We start from the raw sequence: 20,425 nt of genomic DNA, 5'->3' as shown, positions 1-20,425 counted from the left end.
GTAAAAAGCAAACAACCCCATTCAAAAGTGGGTGAAGGATATGAACAGACATTTTTCAAAAAAGCACACATATTAGGCCAGCCAACAAACATATGAAAAAATGCTCATCATCACCAGTCATTAGAGAAATTCAAATCAAACCTACACTGAGTATCATCTCACACCAGTTAGAATGGCAATCATTAAAAAATCAGGAGACAACAAATGCTACAGAGGATGTGGAGAAAAAGGAACACTCTTATACATTTGATAGGAGCATAAGTTATTTCAACCATTGTGGAAGAGAGTGTGGAAATTTCTCAAAGATCTAGAAATAGAAATTTCATTTGACCCAGCAATCCCTCTATTGGGTATATACTCAAAGAACTATAAATCATTCTACTATAAAGACATATGCACACGTATGTTCATTGCAGTATGGTGTACAATAGCAAAGACTTGGAATCAACCCAAATGCCTATCTATGATAGACTGGACAAAGAAAATGTGGTACATATACACCATGGAATACTATACAGTCATAAAAAAACGATGATTTTGTTTCCTTAGTAGGGACTTGGAAGAATCTGGAAACCATCATTCTCAGCAAACTGACCCAAGAACAGAAAGCTAAGCACCATATGTTCTCACTCATAGGTGGGGGTTGAACTATGAGAACACATGGACTCAGGGAGAGGAGCATCACACAGGAGGACATTTGCGAGTGTAAAAGAGAGACAATGGGGAGTGGGGAGGGAGGGGAGATAGGGGAGGGATACCATGGGGAGACATGCCAGATATAGTATGCACCTAAAGTAAAATAAATAAATTTAAAAAAAGAAAAAGAAAACAATGTTGTACTAAGCTTCTCACAACCTTAAAACTTTGAAACATGATCAGACACAGTGGCTCATGCCTAGAATCCCAGCACTTTAGGAGGCCAAGGTGGGTGGATCACCTGAGGTCAGGAATTGGAGACCAGCCTGACCAACAACAACAACAAAAATTCCATCTCTATTATACAAAATTAGCTGGTGCATGCCTCTAATCCCAACTACTTGACAGGGTGACGTAGGAGAATATCTTGAAGCTGTGAGATGGAAGTTATGGTGAGCTGAGATTGCACCATTGCACTCCAGCCTGGGAAACAAGAGTGAAATTCCATCTCAAAAACTAAAAAACGAACAAAATGAAAACAAGCAAACAAAAAACGAACAAAGAAACAAAAAACACACATTGAAATGTGAAACTTTGGGATAACTATAAACAAGATAAACAGCATAAAACATATGAACAACACCAAGAGTGGAAGCTAACCTAAACTACGGGCTAATGGTGATAATGACTTTTCTGGGTAGTATTATCGATTGTACCAAAAATACCACCTTGGTCCAAGACGTTGATAGTGCGGGAGGCTGTGCCTGTGTAGAAATAGCAGATATATAGGAATTTTCTGTAATTCCCACTCTACTTTGCTGTGAACCCAAATTTTCCTTAAAAAATAATTTCTACTAAACACACACACACACACACACACACAAACGCATCCACAGATAAAGATTGCTACATTTGCTTTGAAAATAATAAAGCAGGACTCATGTTCAACAGTAACAGTGAAGAAACATAGTTAAAAAGTTAGAAATGTACTAAAATATAAAAGTAAAGCCTATTTAATATTTTAGATCATTATAGATTTTTTAAATTATATTTTTCTCATATAATTATTACAAAGAAGAAAAACATCTGAAGTAGAGAGGAAAAAAAGTGCTAATTTTAGAAACCTAAGTTTACTGCTCTTTGTTACTTAAAAGTTGCTTGATTCACATCTCCAGAGTCTTATTCCTAATCTGTAACAACAAAATATCTCCAGTGTGCCTGTTACAGTGCCAACATGGAAGATAGAGAGATCAATTTTACCTCTGAAATAGAGATTTAATATCAAGATTTTACAAAAGATTAAATGAGATACCAATAGATTTATTTCAAATTTAATATTCTCTTGTCATATAACATAAGTGTAAATATGCAGGTAAAATGTGAATTAAAAGAGGAATGTAAAATGGACCTAGTCATGAAACACTTTGCTATAATGCAGCATTTTACAATCAGCAAAGGAAGAAACTGTTAATCAAAAAATTTAAAAACAGAAAAGAAAAACTTTATTTTTTATTTTACCAGGCTACATTCTGGAAAGAAAACACAAAATGAATATTCATAGCAACATCTTTGTAAGTGATCCGTAAGTAAAGAGTTAGAGGTGACAAGTTACGGGAGCTCCTTCCACTGAAATGGTCTGAAATTGCAGTTCTCGATTTGCTATATGTTGCATCAACTCATCAATTAGTTGCTTTCAAACTTGTGTCTGGAGTAAGAAAGAGAGACAGGGAGAAACAAAAAACAAAGAAGGAAGGAAGGAAGAAAGAATGGAGGGAGAGAGGGAAGGAAGAAAGGAAGGCAAGAACGAAGGACGGAAAAAAAAGAAAAGACAAGAGGGAGGAAAGGAAGGAAGGAGGGAAAGAAGGAAGGAAGAAAGCAAGAAAGGAGGGGAGGAGGGAGTGAGAAAGCGAGGGAGGGAGGGAATAAAGGAAAGGAATATAAAGGAAAAAGAGAGAGGAGGGGAAAGGAGAACTATGGAGAGGGGAGGGGCGAAGAAGGGACAGGAGGTGAGAGAAAGGAATGTCAGGATTGTCTCAGTAGAAATGTAGACGTATATGTTACATTCATTAGAAACCTTTTTTTGTTGTTGTTGTTCAATCTCCAAATGGTCCTAGTTCCATGGCCAGAAGTTAGGTGCCTTCCGCTGCACACATTGGACCCCATGAAACAAGCAGGCCCGCTGAGTTCTAGAAAAAATAAAATAAAAAAGCTTTCTTTCCCCAGTTTCCAAGTGAAACTGGTCATTAACTAGGCTCTCTTGTACACTCTTCACTTCTCTAGAAGCCCAATTCAGCAGCTTGCAATTGGGATAAGAAGTATACAAAAAATTTATTCCAATTTATCACACCTCTGTAGATTGTAGAATAACATAATCAAAATATTCAACTATAAAAAACTAGCATGTATATTACAAAAATATAGAAAGATAAGCTTGTTGCCACTCAAGAATTTTAAAGAAAAACAAACTTCTAAGAAAACAGGTTAATGGTCCCCCTTATAACTTACATTAATAAAGTAATATATACACAGGATATATCTACATATCTTAAATGTGAAATATGCTTTCTGAATGCATATTGCAATAAAAACACTTTGAGTTAATCATAGTCCTGTCTGTTAATCCAATTGCAAAGTATACTAATAGATATTTGCTGCCCTAATTACATATTCAAACATTTCAGTATAACATAAAGACTAAATTTTTCATTCCCACACTATTATTAAACATCATATTAGTATTTTCGAGGTGGTGTCAATGTCCCACATCCAATGTATTAGAAGCCATTTATTAGTATAGGAACCTGCAAGCCAGATTTATAAAAGAAGCCTAACCTTACTTAAATGTGTTTATTATATAAAAACTTCTTTCTCTTATTTTATTGTGAGTTCAAGTATTTGAACATGCCCCTTCAGGTCGACCCAAAATGAGCATTTTCTCAAGTGTTTTCAATTAGAGTGTAATGTTTCAGGACAGAGTTATTCAGAAATGTAAAAATGTAATTTGCCAACACAGTCTGTGTATCATACAATCATTAAAATCCGTACTTTGGATGAATTAAAATGTGAAATATCTGTTACAGGCTACACTTGTAAAACTTATGACAGAGCTATGTTTAACTCACATGCCTTGACTGTGCCCAATATACCCTGATCATGCAATGCCTGTGACAGATTTTCACGAAGCCCATCATGACTCAATACGTCAGATAGGGAATATGTTGGACTAGAGGAAAAATGGTTACATGTTACCTGGGATTGGCAGACAGAAAGTGAATGGCGTTTTAGGCCTTGCCTGGTGGCCAGTGGTCCAGGCAAGCCCTAAGAGGTCTACGGGAAAAAGGGGTTTAAGGAACATAAAACATTTCCTTCTGTCCCCAAGGAGGGACACGTGTTTCTACCTGAGCCATCATCAGGCATCACCTTCCTCCCCATCCACCTTGTTCTTCCCACTGTGGCATGAGTTTAGCGACCAGCCTGGGCTGTCAGGCCAAGACAAGGGGCAATCTCTGCCCTCAGAGCACTGTCTGTTCTGGGGGAGGAACAAGTGTGCTGAACGCTGCCTTCCTTGCACTCGCAGCTAGCTTTTCTACCAATCACGTCACCCTCCTCTCCTCGCGATTCTGCGGCGTGGGCAGCTGGAGGGCGGGGACCCAGAGATGAGGGACAGAAGGTGGTGAGGCAAGAACTTAAGTTTGAAACCCTCACATCCCATCCTGAAACTCCCAAAAAGCTGCCACCTGCAGACTGTGGGTGTGCAGAAACATGGGCATGCACTTTGTTCCCCAGCCCTGGCCAGAAGCTCCACCCACATCTTGCAAGAGCACATCTGTAGCCTGTCACAAGACTTGCTTGGGCCTCCCTGACCCTGCTGATGTTACCAGTGTGGATATCGTCGGAGGGGACTGCCATTATGCTTCTGTTGTAGGCCTCTCATTGCAGGTAGGGGACGAAGCCTGTTGAAAGGGGGAGTTTTGAATCTCTGGAGAACTTCACAGTCCCTGAGGCTGTGATTGGTGCTGTATTTCCACCACTCCATGGGGTAGCAGGGACCAGACCTGTAAGACCCTGACTGGCTCATCCATGAAGGGAACGCTTCTACTTTCAAGTATTTGCCCTCTCAGGGGGCTTTGCTTTGGTGGTTCACTGATTCATTCAGCAGACCCATGGTTTCCTAACGACGCCACTGTTGGCTTTTGGAGATGGAAGATTATTTGGTTGTGGAGGCTGTCCTGTATATTGTAGATTTAGCTGTATTTTTTGGTCTCCATTTTATTAATACCTTATTCCTCAAGGGTGATAGCCAAAACGGTCTGCAAATATTGCCTTATGTCATCTCAAAATCAGGATGATTCTGGGTTGAGATCCACAGAGTTAAACACCTTTTGGTACCCACAATTGTTTGTTTTGAGGAAAAGTGAGCCTGTCCTCACAAGGCTTAAGTGTAATTAGAAAGAAAAGGAACCAGCTTCTCAGAAGAAATAATGAAAATGTTACAGCCAGAGAATTGAGCAAGAACTAAGATAACACTATAAACTGAATAAAAATTAAAGGGAAAGTGGTTGCAGATGAAAGTGATTCAGGTCATCTCTTGGAAGAAGTGTGACTCCATCAGGGCTTTGATGCGTAGTATTTGGGTGCTGGGCAAAAAGGAGAGCATTACAGCAAGGAGGAAACAAGTAAAGAAATACAAAAGACAAAACAAAATCCAGCACCCTTTTAAGGGCAATGACGAATCTAAGGACTCCAGAGTTGTGTGCTGTGAAATAAGCCTGATAAAGTATCTAAGTTCTGTGAGGACAAAATTCAGTCAATGTCAGCTTTGGTCACAGCATAGAAGAAAAGTACAATGAGTTTTGATTTCTGACTGTGAAAAATTCAAAGTATTTAAGAGGCAGCAAAGTGACAGGACTTCATAGGAAGTGGAGAACCTGTAAACTTTTGTTGGAAATAACCAAAAGGAGCAGATACTCACTTGGATTTTAAAGGATATGTGGTGGTGCCAGCAGAATCAGGAAGAACATATCAGTCATGACAAGAGAAATAATAGCAGTTCTCAAATGGACGCAGTCAATGTCAACTTTGGGAAAAACTAAACAAACAACTCACCTCTAGCAGAGGAGGAACAATAGGTCTGAGAAAAAAACATGTGGAACAATATGGGTTTCCGTTTTCAATACCAGTACATGATCCTGTAGCTAAGACACATCAAGGCTTTTGAGAGGAATAATGAAAACGGTGTTCTATAAATAGGCTGACAGTTTGTAAGTCCTGTTAGGTAGAATCACCAGTCGACTGTTTATACAATAATAAATATGTGTGGGGCCAGGCATGGTAGCTCACACTTGAAATCCTAGCACTTCTGGAGGCCAAGGCAGGTGAATCATGAGGTCAGGACTTACATACCAACTTGGAAAAGATGGTGAAACCCTGCCTCCTTAAAAAATATCTTTCAGGGTGTAGTGTCAGCCACCTGTAATTCCAGCTACTTGAGAGTCTGAGGCAGAAGAATCACATGGACCTGGCGGGCAGAGGTTGAACTGAACTGAGATCGAGCCACTGCACCACAGCCTGGGTGACAGAGTGAGTCAACATTTTTTAAAAAATTGATTAATTAACTTATTAATTAATTAAGGACAAACACTGTGTCTTAAGACCCCCTCACTTCCACCCCTACCTTTGGTCCCACCATTGATTATATGAGTATAATTAGATAAAATATTATCCAAAAACCCCCATAACTTCTCCTAGGGGTGGGAGAATTACTTATAATATAAACAGCAAAATGTCACATTAGAGACTTATTGGTAGTATTTATAATGCCTCTTCTCATTGCAACAGACATGTCCCATGGCACACCAGTTTAATCTCATAACCCCAGGTATACGGTATGACAAAAACCACTGCTGCAGGAAGAACTGTGTAATTTTTATGGAAGCTCTTCTATACGTGCTGTAAAGACACTTCCTCAAAATGTGATCTCTGAAACTGGATTCCATGAGTTTCATCATGCATTTGCCTACGTCTTAAAATAAGAGCAGGGAATTCCAAGATCATTGACCATTCTCTCAATCTGGCACTGGTGGTGTTCCAGCCACTCCTTAGTTTCTAGTTTTCAGTGATTCAAAATGAGCAGCCCTGGGCTTGACCTATGAAAGTTTGAAATAAGTCTGTCTAGTCCAGGGTCAACAAATATTGGCCTTCATACAGGCACTTCATTTCCCTAAATCAAAAGACTGATAGTTGATCACAACGTTCTTTCCTACTTACCACACTTCCTGTTTACCACACTTAGTCTCAGAATCTTTCTCAGCACCAGTTCCTGGCAGTCACTACCAGTTTCTTAGAATTAGCTAGTGAGAGGAATGTCATTTGCCATCTTGAGTCAAATCTCTTTTCCATTAGACAGATTTTTGTAATTAAAGATAGTATTGTGCTTTGCCCTGCCCCTTTCCATCCAAAAAGGTCCCCCAGGCCCATTTCAACATCATCAGTTCTTTCAGTTGCTCTTGCCACCTTTTCAAAGCGTCCCCTACCCATAGAACACACACAGGTCAGTTATTGATCTTATCCCAACAGATTCACAGAATTGAGTCCCTTCTCCAAAGATTATATGACTCCCAGTACTGAGTCAGTCCCTCAATGAGAACATCATCATTCTCCCTTACCTTCTTTTTAATACCACCTAGAATTGCATTAGCTGTTTCTTGGACAAACCTATCAGACTTTTGCCTCTTTCTCCTTACTGAGCTTACTGTAAGTTAACACTTTTGGGTTGATGCTGGTTTTTTGTTTTGTTTTGTTTTGTTTTGTTTTTGTTTTTGTTTTTGTTTTTGTTTTTGTTTTTGGAGATGGAGTCTCTGTCACCAGGGCTGGAGTATAGTGATGCAATCTTGGCTCACTGCAGTTCTTGCCTTCCTGGTTCAAGGGACTCCCCTGCCTCAGTTCTCCTGAGTAGCTGCAATTCCAGGCACATACCACCACGCCTGGCTAATTATTGTATTATTAGTAGAGACAGAGCCTTGCCATGTTGGCCAGGCTGGTCTAGAACTTCTGACCTCAGGTGATTCACCTGCCTTCGCCTCCCAAAATGCTGGTATTAAAGGCATGACCCACCATGCCAGCCTGTTATTAATCTATTGTGTCTCATATCCTGTTGTTGTACCATTGACTTTTAGCCCAAGTACAGGGCTTTCTTATTGTCTTAACTTCTCACTTGTTAATCATACCTTACTCTTTGACCAGTGAAGATAATTTTGAATCCTAACTTCTGCCTTCTAATAACTTAGCTGACCTTGGTGTCATCTTTGAATGTTATAAGTTGTCTTCACTGAAGTTATTGATTAAAATTCTGAGCTAGACTAGGTTAAGTTCAGTGTTAAAGCCTTCTAGAGACCCTGTGCCATATCTTGACATGATGTTCCCAATGTACTCTGAGTAGTAACACTCAAATCAGCTATGAGCCATCCCACATTCAGCAAATGATGAGTGCTTTTGGGGTCTCTGGCATCATTCTAGTGCTAGAGATATTACAGTAAATGAGATAAATGGTGAATCTGCTCTTGTGCAGGACACCATTCTGGCAAAACTTTATATTTTCACCCAGGTTCCAGGTCTCCAGTTTGTTCTTTAGGAGATCCAAAAGTGTTTCATAAAGTTATTTCAGTTTACATACCATATCCCCCTTAAAAAATACATTTGGGATGAATTGTTCTCAGTACAACCAGGAGTATGTGAGGGAGTAATAATCTCTTTATATCTAGGAATTCATATTAAATGAGTTAATGTATAATAAAAGAGTGGTATGGCATCTGACTGAAAAGAGGCATTCAATATTTGTTTTTATTGGTGTTTTAGTCACTCTGAATGTGCTCTGTTATAGAGTAGGATATAAGCCTCTACCTTCTGTTTTTGAAAATAGAAAAAGCATTTAACCTAGTGGATGATATGGCATTTTGTTTTCTGCAATATCTTAAATGTCACTGATCTGAAGTTATGTGATACATTTGTTAATCCAAGACAAGTAATCTGCCAGGAACTGATGACTTGGATTTATTGAAATATCTATTGAAATTGGTTAATATACCTATAATTTGAGGCTTACAATGTGCCCAATCTTGTTTCTTCTTTGCTTGTTGTTTGAAATGTCATTTATTATTATTTGGGTGTATGCACAGTAAAATAATTTATGGGTCAAATTGTATTTTTACTTGTAGCTCTTTGAGGAAAGGACAAACTTACCCTTCCACAAGCAGTGAAAAACCTTTCTATTTCTTCACATCCTTCTCAGCATCGGTTTTTTTCTGACTTTTTAATAGTCACCACTCTAATTGGCATGAGATAGTATTGCATTGTTGTTTTAATGTTCATTCTCTAGTAACCAGTGATGATGAACTTTTTCTCATATGTTTGTTGGTGACATAAATGACTTATTTTGAGAAGTGTCTGTTCATATCCTTTGCCTGCTTTGTGGTGGGGTTGTTCTGGCTTTTTATTTTTTATGTTTTTGTAATTTTGTTTAAGTTCTTTCTACATTCTGGATATTAGAACTTTGTCAGACAGATAGACTGCAGATTTTTTTGACTCATTCTTTAGGTTGCCTATGAAACACACACACACACACACACACACACACACACACACACACACATATATATATATATATATATATATATATACACATCATGGAATACTATGAAGCTGTAAAAAAGAATGAGTTTATGTCTTTTGCAGGGATAGCACTGGAAACTCTCATACTCCTCCAACTACCACAGGAATTAAAAACCAAACACTGTATGCTCCCACTTGTAAGTGGACATTAGACAATGAGAACACCTGGACACAGTGAAAGAAATATTACACAGCAGGGAATGTTTGAGATTGGTTGACAAGGGTAGGGAGTGCATTGAGAAAGATACCTAATGCATGCTTAAGCCCAAGATGGCAGGTTAATAGGTGTGGCAAACTACTGTGACACATATGTAACAAACCTGGACATTCAGCACAGGTATTGAAGTAGGACAATAATTTAAAAAGTTAAAGTCTCTCAAGTTTGTTTTTCAAAAATATGTCACTCATTTCTGCCTACATAGGTAAATATTTCTGGCTACCAGTAAAATTTAAAGTGCTATAATTTTATTTCTTTATTTGTTTTTAACTGTTCCTGTGTTACAAATGTAATAGAGAATAACAACAAAGAAGAAGAAAAAAATATATGTTTGTGCATCTGTATGAGTACATGTCTGTTTATGTATAAGGAAAATGACATGCATCCCCACACTCCTGTATACAGAAGGCCAGAGCAGGTTGAACAAGACGGTTCTAGGCTAGCAGCAAGACAGAGATAAAGGGAACTCAAAGACAAATTGTATTAGAATACTCTTACCCACTACTCAGATAAGCAGAGGATAAGACACCAGTTTCTATATATACACCCTGTGTTTTAGCTAACCGACAAATTTGATTTTGATTTTATAAACTACTGAGAAATCAAGTAAGACTATAATTTTTATTGGCTTCTGTCATAAAAAGGAAAAAAAAAAAACATATTGAATTACTGAAAATCCTGGGAGAAAATGATGGTGTTGTCTTGAGAAGAGAATAGCTGCAATCACTTAGAAGGTATTTGAGGGTGTCAGGCAAAGGTGAGACACACACTAGGATTATTCTGCATTGTCCAATCTGTGTAAATTTCTGAAAGAATGAAAATGCTCTATAAATGGAAATGAATTTCAAATAATTCAAATATGAGACCAAAATAAAAGGAAAACACTTTTTGTTTAGTTTGTTCTGTTATTTATCAGAGACAGTGGAAGTAAAGTGATTGGAATACTCCATAATTTTAGTGTGTACCAAGTGTTTGAAGCAGTCGGCGTTCTCTCTTAATTTTTTACTAACTGTAACCTAAAAATCCTCATATATATACACACATATCTATGTATATATATGTAAATTCATATATATATTCATATATATGTATTCATATACATTTATATATTCATATATATATTTTCATGTATTTTATATATTTTTATATATTCACATATATATTTATATATTCATATGTATATGTATATATATATGTATATATGTGTGTGTGTGTGTGTTTATATATATAAACACACACCAACTCACTGCAAACCTTTGCCTTCCTGATGCTAGTCTCACTGATTTCTGGTGCTGTGTTTATGTTCATTACTAGTTAATGTCCTACTTCTTTTTTTTTTTTTTAAGTGGACTCTTAAGTGTAAGAGAGTTAGAGAGCTCTTCATATCACCAAGTTGTTTTTTTAACATTGTGCTTCTCAAAAAGCTCAGGTTGTCCCAGCCTCTGGGCACATCTGCTGTTTCCACCACAAGTAAGTGTCCTGGCTTCCTCTCCTCAGCCACCAAGCCCAGTACCTTGTGGTCGAGGATTTGTTCGTAGGTGCCTTACAGAAACTTTGGTAACGTCTCACAAATGTGCTGCTTACCACCTGAACACTTATGAAAGATCCTGTTTACCACCTGTGCTTACAGTGGAGCCTCTGAAACCTCTGAAGCCACAGTGAAGCCTCTGAAGTCTCTGAAGCCACTGTGACTTTCAGAAGGTTCTTAGAACGGTTGAGTCTACTATGTAACAATGAAATCCAACCAGGTCTGTTACTGAATTTCAGGATGTTCTGACAACACTTGTCTAACCGGACGCTCCTGTCTCCACCCTCAAGTTCTGTTCTGCAAGCACTGAGGACTTACTTTGTACCAGTTTCTATGTTAGAGGTTGAGGATACACAGTGGAGAAGATCCAGCCCCTCTCCATTCTCACATTCTTATTCTCGTATTGCTCCAGATGCTTCAGCTTCATGCATCATTGCCTTGGCACAACACCTTCTCCACAGTCTTTTAAAACCCATGTGCCCTGGCAAATAAACATTCATCCCTACATTTTTAATGCTAACTAGATTTCATATTGGACAGCACAGATGTAGAATATTTGCATGCTTTCAGAAATTTTCACAGACTGGACAGTGCAGAATTCTAGTGTGTGTCTCACTTTGCTTGATAATTTCATGTATTTGCTAAATGATTTCAGCTATTCCCTTCCTGAAACAATGGGGTCATTTTATTCCAGGGTTTTCAATTCTGCTTCACCTGTCAGAATTTCCTTGACAGAACTGAAAAAAAAAAATTTACAGGCTTTCTTCATCTGTTTGTAAAATCAAAACTAAATTGGCAGCTCTGGTCAAACATAGAATGTCTTCTGCCTATCTGAGTAATTGGTAAGAGTACTGTCATGTGATTAGACTTTGAGTTTCCCTTTCTGTGTGTTTTCCCAATGACAGCACCATGCTTTTTGCCCATTTGTGGCTTTCCATACATGGGAGTGTGTGGATGCATGTTGTCTCTCTTATACCTAGCACATACACACAGGTATACTTCTGTTTTATTTTGCTTTCTTTTTTCTTTCTTTCTTATTTATTTATTTATTTATTCCTTCTCCCTCTCTTTTTCTTTCTTTCTTTCTCTGTCTTCTTCTCTCTTTATCTGTACCTCTTTCTCTCTCGTTTCCTTTCTCTGTCTCCTTTTCTTCCTTCCTTCTTTCCTTCTTTTCTTCCTTTCTTCCTTCCTTCCTCCTTTCCTTCCCTCCTTCCTTCCTTCCTTCTTTTCTTCCTTCATTCCTTCTTTGTTCCTTCCTTTCTTTCTTTCTTCTGCTGCTTAAATGTTTGTACTGGAGAAGTGATCAGTGCTGCAATAAACATATGTGTGCACGTGCTTTTATAAAATAATCATTTATAATCCTTTGTGTATATATATATTTTTTCCTCTTAAACCTGCTCTATCTTTGCTCTAGAAACTCCTGTGTGTTGTCTTTTTATTTTCAACAATTTCAAATGTTATTTAAAAATCTCTAATTTATTAAACATCTCAAAGATTATTCTTTATTTTATTAATCTCAAATATTTATTTCTGACATAAATTTGTCATTTACCTACTAGTCATTCAGTAGCAGATTTTTCAGTTTCCATGTAGCAGTATGATTTTGAATGAGATTTTTAATCCTGAGTTCTAATTTGAATGCATTATAATCTGAGAGACTTTTATGATTTCCATTTTTTTTTTTTTTTTTTTTTTTTTTTTTTTTTTTTGCATTTGCTGAGAAGTGTTTTAGTTCCACTTATGTGCTAAATTTTAGAATAAGTGTGATGTGGTCATCAGATGAATGTATATTCTGTTCATTTTGGGATTGAGAGTTCTGTACTTGTCTATCAGGTCCATTTGGTTCAGACCTGAATTCGAGTCCGGAATATCTTTGTTAATTTCCTTCTCATTGATCTGTCTAATATTGACAATAATGTGTTAAAGTATCCCATATTTCATTATTGTTGTGTAAGAGTCTAAGTAGATTATTATTGTGTAAAATTCTGCATAGTCTTTGTAGCTATCTAATAACTTGCTTTATCTGTGTGCTCCCATATTGGGTGCATATCTATTTAGGATAGTTAGCTCTTCTTGTTTCATTGATTCCTTTACCATTATGTAATGCCCTTCTTTGTCTTTTTTGATCTTAGCTGGTTTAAAATTTGTCTATTAGAGACTGACATTGCAACCCCTGTTCTTTTTATTTTTTCATTTTCCATTTGTTTGTAAATATTTCTCCATAATTTCTTCTAAGCTGTTTATGCATTTGTATGTAAGATGTGTCTCCCGAATACAGCTCAGCAATGGGTTTTTACTCTTCATCCAATTTGCCAGTCTGTGTCTTTTACTTGAGATGTTTAGCTCATTTGCATTTATAGTTAATATTGTTATGTGTAAATTTGATCTTGCAGTTATTATTCTAGTTCGGTATTTTTCCTATTAGTTCACATAGTTTTTCATAGTGGCAATGATGTATGCCACTTCGTAAGTTTTAGCAGTAGCTAGTACCAGGTTTGTTTTGTTTTGTTTTCATAGTTCTTTTTTCAGAAGCTCTTGTAATCAGGCCTGCAGGTAACAAAATATATTAGCATTTACTTTTATACAAAAGATTTTATTTCTCCTTTGCTTATGAAGCTTTGCTTGTCTGTATATAAAATTTCATTTGAAAATTCCTTTTCTTAAAATTGTAATTATGTTCTGGAGTACATGTGCAGATCATGCAGGATTGTTTTATAGTTACATACATGGCAAGGTGATTTGCTGCCTTCATCCACTTATCACCTATATCTTGTATTTCTCCTCTCATTATTTGTCCCCACTTTCCCCACCCTACTGTCCCTCCCATATCCACCTTACTGACCACATTGTGTGATGCTCCTCTCCCTGTGTCCACATCTTCAAATTGTTCAACCCCAGCCTGTGAGTGATAACATATGATGTTAGATTTTCTGTTCTTGTGTCAGTTTGCTATGAATGATGGTTTTCAGATATATCCATGTCCCTACAAAGGACACATACTCATTATTTTTTATGACTGCATAGAATTCCATGGTATATATGTGCCACATATTCTTTATCCAGTGTATTGTTGATGGACATTTGCGTTGGTTCCTGGCCTTTGTTATTTTAAACAGTGCTGCAATGAACATACATGTGCATGTATCTTTATATTAGAACAATTTATAATTCTTTAGATATATACCTAGTAATGAGATTGCTGAGTAAAATGGTATTTCTATTTCTAGGTCCTTGAAGAATTGCCACAGTGTCTTTTACAATGGTTGAACTAATTTACACTCCCACCAAGAGTATAAAAGTGTTCCTGTTTCTCCACATCCTCTCTAGTATCTGTTGTCTACAGATTGTTTAATAATCATTGTTGTAACTGGTGTGAGATGGTATCTCAGTGTGGCTTTGATTTGCATTTTGTAATGACCAATGATGATGAGCATTTTTTCACGTTTGTTGGTCTCATGTATGTCTTCTTTTCTAACGTGTCTGTTCATATCATTCCCCTAATTTTGAATGTTTTTTTTTTTTTTTTTTTTTTTTTTTTTTTTTCTGGTAAATCTGTTTTAGTTCTTTGTAGATTTTGCATATTACCCCTCTTTCAGATAGGTAGATTGTAAAATGTTTTTCCCATTCTGTTGATTGCCAGTTTACTCTAATGACTATTTCTTTTGCTGTACAGAAGCTCCAGAGTTTAATTAGATTTTATTTGTCTATTTTGGCTTCGATTGCCTGCTTTTGGTGTTTTTGGTCATGAAGTCCTTGCCTATGCCTATGTACTGAATGGTTTTGGCTAAGTTTTCTTCTAGGGTTTTTATTGTGTTAGGTCTTATGTTTAGATCTTTAATCCATCTGGAGTTAATTTTAGTGTCAGGTGTCAGAAAGGGATTCAGTTTCTGCTTTCTGCACATTGCTAGCCAGTTTTCCCAACACCATTTATTAAACAGGGAATCCTTTCTCTCTTGCTTGTTTTTCTCAGATTTGTCAGTGATCAAATGATTGTAGATGTGTATTGTTGCTTCTGAGGCCTCTGTTCTGTTCCATTGGTCTATGTCTGTGTTTTGGTACCATTAACATGCAGTTTTGGTTACTGTGGCCTTGCAGTATAGTTTGAAGTCAGACATTGTGATTCCTTTGTCTTTGTTCATTTTGCTTAGGATTGCTTAGGCTATGGCAGCTCCCATTTGGTTCCATATGAAGTTTAAGTATTTTTCAATTCTGTAAAGAAGGTCATTAATAGCTCGATTGGGATAACATTGAATATATAAATTATTTTGGGCCATAAGGCCACTTTCACAATGTTGATAGTTCTCAACCAGGAGTAAGGGATTTTTCCCATCTGTGTGTATCCTCTCTTATTTCATTGAGCAGTGGTTTGTAGTTCTCTTAGAAGAGATTCTTTACATTCTTTGTTAGTTGTATTCCTGGGCATTTTATTCCACATGTAGCAATTGTGAATGGGATTTCACTTTTGATTTGGCTCTCTGTTAGTCTGTTATTGGTGTATGGAAATGCTTGTGATTTCTGCATATTGATTTTGTATCCTAAGACATTGCTGAACTTGCTTATCAGTTTCAGGAGATTTTGGACTGAGACAATGGGGTCTTCTAAATATACAGTTATGTCATCTGCAAAAAGACACAATTTGACTTTCTCTATTCCTATTTAAATATGCTTAATTTCTTTCTCTTGCCTGATTACCCTGGATAGAACTTTCAATACTATATTGAATAGCAATGGTGAGAGAGGACATCCTTGTCTTGTGCCAGATTTCAAGGAGAATCATTTCCGTTTTTGCTCATACAATATGATATTGGCTGTGGGTTTCTCATAAATAGCTTAAGAATGTTGATCAAGAAGCAGCCTCTCTGCTTTTTCTGGAATGTTCTCCTATTTCTACTCACTTGCCTCCAGTTCAGCTTCTATCACGTCCATCAGGGTGACCCAGAAATCCTACATTGTGCTCACCTCTGGCCTGTCAATCTTTAGCAGTTGTTTCTATACAAATGGGTCTGGTGTTCATATGAACTCCTTAGGCTTCTCCTGAGTGGGCAGCAGCAGCTTACAGGCCGAGTGAAGGCTATAGTGGGGCCGGAGGATGACTCATCACCGGAAGTCATGGTCTACAAGAATCTGCTGAGCCCCTTTAGTTAGGAGGTGGACCTTAACTTCCAGGCAATGTGCACCCAGAAAAACAGCAGATTAAGACCCTCAACAACAAATTCATGTCCTTCATAGCCAAAGTAGTTCCTGGAGCAGCAGGAAAATATGCAGGAGAGCAAGTGGAGCTTTTGCAGCTGCAGAGGATGGCTGAGAGAAACATGGACAACATGTTGGAGAGCTACATCACAAACTTAGGCAGCAACTGGTGACTCTGGGCCAGGAGAAGATGAAGCTGGAAGTGGAGCATGGCAACGTGCAGGAGCTGATGGAGTAGTTCAAGTACAAGTATGAAAATTAGATCAATAAGTATACAGAGATGGAGAATAAATTTGTCCTTATTAAGAAGAACGTGGATGAAGCTTACATGAATAAAGTATAGCTGGAGTCTCACCTGGAAGTTCTGACTGATCAGTTCTGACTGCATACAGCTGCCTGAGGAAGATTAACTTCCACAAATCTTCCTCAGGCAGCTGTATACAGAGGGGATACAAGAGTTGCAATCCCAGAGCTTGGACACATCTGTGGTGTTCTCCATGGACACCATTATCACTGATGTAAAGGCACAGTAAGAGATCAGCAATCACAGCCAGTCTGAGGCTGAGATCACATACCAGACCAGGTATTGAAGAAGAAATTAAATAATAGCAATAATAGTAAAACATCATCTTACGATTTGCAGTTGCTATAAAATAAATTTTCCAGTGTAGTGTGCTATTTAATATAATACCTTCCAGCTCTGTCTAAGGCAAAATATTAACTGCCTTCCTGCAAACCATTACACTTTACCTATCCTCCCCCTATTGTTAGCAAAGTTCCCAGGCAACTAAAAGTTCCTGTGCCTCTTCCATTCAACAACTGCAACGTGAAAAAACAGGCTTTAAACAGCAGAATGTGTTCTCAAAATATTACTTATGAAATATAAAGTGCATCACAAAACGTGTCACAAGTTAATTAACTGTTCTTTATTCTGGCTGCTATAAAACTGCTTCTGGCTTAGTCATCTGATACCAACTAAGTGCATAAAGGCATTCCATTTTCTCTGTGCTTTGTTCAGAATTAGGAAATGATTCCTCTGAGTTTGTTTTCATATTTAATAAAATATATCTCCAGCCCTATTGGTCACTCTAAATCTTCAAATTTTTTATTGCAATATAAGGAGCTACAGACATTGCTCAAAGACCAGAGGGCTTTTCTGGAGGCTGCCATCACAGACACCTAGCAGTGTGGGGAACTGACTATTAAGGATGCCAACATAAAGGTGAGTTGGAGGCCTCCTGCAGGACACTAAGAAGGATATGGCGTGGCAGCTGTGTGAATACCAGAAGTTGATGATCATCAAACTGGCCCTGAAAATCAAGATTGCCACCTACAACCAGCTGCTGGAAAGCCAGGAGAGCCAGCTAGAATCTGGAATGCGAAACGTGAGTATCCATGTTTTAAAATGTAAATGTAACAAATTTAAGAACTAAAATAAATTTTGTTTTGCACAATTTAATTTGAGACACTAATTGCTCATAGAAAGCACATTGTTGTTTATAATACACCTGAAACTAATTTTAATTGCCAAGAATCAGTATACACTTTTACACGTTTTAAATCACAATTAGTAACATTCGGTATTTTTTTTTTAATTTAGTTTCTCTCAACATGTATAAAAATAAGTAAAAATAATTAAACTGAGTATAAGCACTAGCAAATTTAAAGATTTGTATAAGCACTTATTTAAGACCTATGTCCTAAATATTTGATCTGACACTAAAACCTAACTTTTTTGTTGCTTTATTTTTAGCTGGATTACTTTTATAGGCAGCATAATTGTAATCATTCACTGATATTATTAAAACATTCATGTATATTTACTTAAGAAACAAGTAGGTTTCCTAGCACAAAGACGTTAATTGGAGACCAAGAGAGAGAATTGTGAATGTAAGCACAACTTTTGAAAGACAGGCAACATAAAATGTGAAAGAAATTGAGGTAAAATAATTAAACAGACAAAATAATGAGAATAAAAATTAAAATGTAAATTTAAGAAAAAAATTAAAAATATATTAAAAATAAATATTCATTATTTTTAATTACTAAATTGTATTTACCATGTCATTAAAATGTAATTATATTAACCATGATAAAAAAGTCAGAGACGTTATCAACTGAATTTTTAAGTTATTACATAACACTACAAATATAGCAGTCGTAATACTTAGTGATTCTAGTATCATCAAAGTGTAGCAGTCACAAAATATTATGAAATTACAATAATCTCAGAATTCACAACAGTATCTGCTATCAGTTTCTTCAAACAAAGAAATGACAATACAGAAATATTTTACTCATCTATTTATTTCTCATCTTGGAACTATCATGATTTACATCACTACCCATGTCTTAAATTGCAGGGACACAGGCTCCGATCAAAATATCAGGTATACCTGCTGGATCTCAGAAATTATGTGTCTAGGAGCACAGCCTTTTTTTTTTTTTTTTTGTTCTACTAATTATTTTGCTGAGCTGGGTTCAACAGAGAACAGATATTCCCACTAAGTAAGTTTTTTGCAAGCTGAGATAAGCAGAAAATTATGCATATACTATTAACATGACTATGCTGACTATATATAAATATATATAAATCATTACATTTTCACAGTAAGTTTGCAGTGTATTTTAAGAATGTGTGTGTGTGTGTGTGTGTGTGTGTGTGTGTGTGTGATACTGCTTGTATTTTAGGACACATTGCATGTTAACAGTTAATTAAAATGTGATATGTACTTATTTATGTATGATTTACTCTATGAAGCTGACAAATTAATATTAGCAACAACTCATTTAAAACCACAGATGCTTTTAAACAGTACTTTAATTTTTCTCATCAACACCCTGAATCATTATACAGATTCTTAACTACAGATACCTTAAGACTATATTTTAATGACATTTCTTCTGCAAAACTTTTGTTAGAGTTATACAAGGTGGCATAATGTAAAATTTCTATGTGATAGCTATCAACAGCATTAATTATTATACGTTAACTCAGATAAATTTGACACTTTATGTATTTAGTTAACTGATGTTAGGACTGTGTATATGTAAAACATCACATTTTATCAGTTTTAATCGTATATATGACAACTTCAGTTGAAGACGTGGTTCTGACTCTTAAAACTACAATATAAGTATAAATATCAGTTTATCTCTTTAGTAACTATGATGATTGCTTTGCCTGTATTCCCAGTTTTATTGTGAAAAGGTATCAATGAGGTGATGTATTTAAAATCACTGGGAGGATTATAAATCCCTCTCTGTAAAATTAAACAAAACTTAAACATCAAATACCATCTCAGAGGCAGATTACATAAATTGGAGCACATTGAACAGCAAGTTACATAGACAAAAAAAAGAAGAATTGAACGGACTTTTATTTACTGACAAGTGTGTTATTAAGTACAAAACTAAGTTAACAATACTCTACTTTACATATTTGTATTTGTAAAAGAAATTATAAACAAAAAGCTGTATGTATATAAATGTACATACACAGAGATAATCTCTGGACTAAGAATATAAAATTGATGGAAAGATAATTTTTATACATATTTTATTTTTTGAAATATATATTCAATATGGATAAATATTAACAACAAATGTCTTTCTGAAAAATAAACTGTTTTAAAATCATATATTTACAATTAAAATTTATTATCTCAATACATTAATACTTTTTCTGTAGCAAAAATAAAAAAAAATAAAAATAAAAATAAAAAAAATAAAAACTCTCTTCTGCCTAAATAGATTCTACAGGACAGGTAAAAATCTTACCTTTTAAGCAGTGAGTTTAGTGCTAAAATTTTACAATGTGATCAACCTATCCTAAAACAAAGAAAGACATCAAAAAAGATAATTTCATACTTAGTATTTAAAATTTTTATACTGAATATTGTTATTAATTATATTCCTAATCATTGTTTTTCTATTAGCATGTACTAACTTGTATTTTAATTTTTTTTTTTTTTTTTTTTTTTTTTTTTTTTTTTTTACTTAGACTACCTCCTATAATGTGTTTCAGTTCTGAATAAAATCTGAAGATAGCTTTGTGGTAATGATCCCTCCCACTTACAAGTACATTTAGAACTTAATAAAATATACTAAAATGTCCTCTTTTCAGATTCTGATATTTAAAACAATACCTTTCTTAATATTCAACTAAAATAATGGTAAACAATTTT

The sequence above is a fragment of the Saimiri boliviensis genome, chromosome Y (genome assembly GCF_048565385.1).
Source record: "Saimiri boliviensis isolate mSaiBol1 chromosome Y, mSaiBol1.pri, whole genome shotgun sequence".
Classification (NCBI taxonomy): Eukaryota; Metazoa; Chordata; class Mammalia; order Primates; family Cebidae; genus Saimiri; species Saimiri boliviensis.
The sequence above is the reverse complement of the archived record's forward strand: the minus strand, read 5'-3'. Positions refer to the sequence as shown.